This window comes from Oncorhynchus keta, unplaced genomic scaffold (assembly GCF_023373465.1).
Source record: "Oncorhynchus keta strain PuntledgeMale-10-30-2019 unplaced genomic scaffold, Oket_V2 Un_contig_6574_pilon_pilon, whole genome shotgun sequence".
Taxonomy (NCBI): Eukaryota; Metazoa; Chordata; class Actinopteri; order Salmoniformes; family Salmonidae; genus Oncorhynchus; species Oncorhynchus keta.
Window position 1 is genome coordinate 10,001 of NW_026288937.1, and position 3,126 is coordinate 13,126.

The window sequence follows — 3,126 nt, forward strand, 5'->3', positions numbered from 1 at the left end:
AGGTCTGAGTCTGCAGGGCTTTATATCTGATAGGTCTGAGTCTGCCAGGGCTTTAAATCTGATAGGTCTGAGTCTGCAGGGCTTTATATCTGATAGGTCTGAGTCTGCAGGGCTTTATATCTGATAGGTCTGAGTCTGCCAGGGCTTTAAATCTGATAGGTCTGAGTCTGCAGGGCTTTATATCTGATAGGTCTGAGTCTGCCAGGGCTTTAATTCTGATAGGTCTGAGTCTGCAGGGCTTTATATCTGATAGGTCTGAGTCTGCAGGGCTTTATATCTGATAGGTCTGATAGGTCTGAGTCTGCAGGGCTTTATATCTGATAGGTCTGAGTCTGCAGGGCTTTATATCTGATAGAGGTCTGAGTCTGCCAGGGCTTTAAATCTGATAGGTCTGAGTCTGCAGGGCTTTATATCTGATAGGTCTGAGTCTGCCAGGCTTTAAATCTGATAGGTCTGAGTCTGCAGGGCTTTATATCTGATAGGTCTGAGTCTGCCAGGCTTTAAATCTGATAGGTCTGAGTCTGCAGGGCTTTAAATCTGATAGGTCTGAGTCTGCCAGGGCTTTAAATCTGATAGGTCTGATAGGTCTGAGTCTGCAGGGCTTTATATCTGATAGGTCTGAGTCTGCCAGGGCTTTAAATCTGATAGGTCTGAGTCTGCAGGGCTTTATATCTGATAGGTCTGAGTCTGCCAGGGCTTTAAATCTGATAGGTCTGAGTCTGCAGGGCTTTATATCTGATAGGTCTGAGTCTGCCAGGGCTTTAAATCTGATAGGTCTGATAGGTCTGAGTCTGCAGGGCTTTAAATCTGATAGGTCTGAGTCTGCCAGGGCTTTATATCTGATAGGTCTGATAGGTCTGAGTCTGCAGGGCTTTAAATCTGATAGGTCTGAGTCTGCCAGGGCTTTATATCTGATAGGTCTGATAGGTCTGAGTCTGCAGGGCTTTATATCTGATAGGTCTGATAGGTCTGAGTCTGCAGGGCTTATATCTGATAGGTCTGAGTCTGCAGGGCTTTAAATCTGATAGGTCTGATAGGTCTGAGTCTGCCAGGGCTTTATATCTGATAGGTCTGATAGGTCTGAGTCTGCCAGGGCTTTATATCTGATAGGTCTGATAGGTCTGAGTCTGCAGGGCTTTATATCTGATAGGTCTGAGTTTTGAGACTTCCGGGATGTTAACACATCATCTAGTCTCTCATTTATTTATTCATTTTAACCCTTTTTTTACCATGTAAGTTGACTGAGAACACATTCACACTGACAGCAACGACCTGGGGAATAGTTACAGGGGAGAGGAGGGTGATGAATGAGCCAATTGGAAGCTGGGGATGATTCGGTGGCTATGATGGCCAGATTGGGAATTTAGCCAGGACTCTCATACCATATAATATGTATAAACCTCACCTTCCATCAGATATGAAGAATGTCCCATAGTAAAGCTAAATGGCCCGATTATCATCTGTTTAATCATATGTAATACAATTCCTTGTGATTGTGTGTTGTTTAGAATAAAGACAGTTGTATTCATCTCTATTGATTGATACCGGTTTATTGTGTCTGAAATGGATTCACAGGCAGGTGTTGAGGCATAGAGTAATGATGAGATAGATACTGCATGGTTTAAATGGGGAAACCCATGTGTGTGTTGGAGCATTGAGGGACTCCTCTAGCTGGCAGCGATTGGTTGATAATGTCCCGTGTGAACGTTTATGTTGTGCATCATTAAAACATATTGACCACTATTAACACACGTAGAAATCCTTCCAAACGCACCACCAGTAAATCATTATAAAAATCCCTTGTTGTTGCGAGATAAGGATGAATCATTGTTGCTGAATATAATACAACATTATTACAGCCCGTCAAAGCATCCCAAATAATAGCTACACATCTGAAATACCGTTAGAAAAAAGATATAATAATTGATTAGAGGACTAAACCAAAGCGCACATTTCAGTGCTGTTAATCACAGAGATACATTGTACAACATGGAGGAGAGAAGGGGAGAGCGGGCAGAAATAGGGGATAAAACACGGCCTTCAGAGGAAATATGGTGACTTCTCTACAATCACCAGAGAAACATTACAGAGCTTTACCCGCACAACCACGACCACCAAAACACCATCAGCTACACACGGCCAGAGGACGAGACAACGGGAGGATTCAGGGGATACACTGGACATAAATACACATATATTGATTGTACCAACGTCATTCATTTCACTGTGTGGCCATGTTGAAGATGCGATGTGTGTCCCGCTCTCAACGAACGACTGAACGCGCTTGCTCCTCTCTCTCAAACGGTTGTGTTCAAGCGCCGGTCCAGTTAACGCGTATCGAGGATGAACATTAACAGAACGTTCACAAGCACCAGAACCGCGATCACCGTGAACACAACAAATGTCTGGACATCCAAGGCCATGATGCAACGCTGTAAGGCGAGAGGATGCGGCTGCTGCCTTGTCTGTGTGCTCCTTGTCGGGATGACGGGAGGCGCCGCTGCTGCTCTGCTCTGGTCTCGACCGGGACTGTTTGAATTTAACCGTCCAGACAGCATCCACCATTTGGCTACAGATTGAAAATAAAAAGACAGGGGGAAAACGGTTCTCCCAGGCTACGCTTATTGTCTTCACCCTACACGCGCTATTGCAGCTCATAAAAGGCTTGCGAACAGATGCATCATCTTCCTCACCATCATCATCCTCATCACCGTCCGTCAGCACCGATTATTCTCCTCGGGTCAACACTCGCAGGTGTTCGCTGTTTCTCCCCCTGAACCGACACGGTCAGGATTCAAGCCAGCTGACACTCAACAACACACAAAATGATTGTCTGTCTTTCTGTCTGTCTGCGGCCTACGCGCGGGCTGCTGAGCCTTCTGCTTGTCTTGGACCGGAAAGATGGAACAAAGAGAGAGCTGGCTGTGAAGCAGCGAGAGCTCGAGAGGCGGTCCTGCCAGAATACTGATCAGCGCTCAGCTACGAGGCTAACAGGATCACCTATCACAGAAGAAAGGAGGGGGGATAATGCCCGATACACAAAAACAATATTTACCTCTGAGTGCGGACAAACCAAACCACATCCCTATTCAACCAAAACCATACCACAAACCATATCCTGTCAAC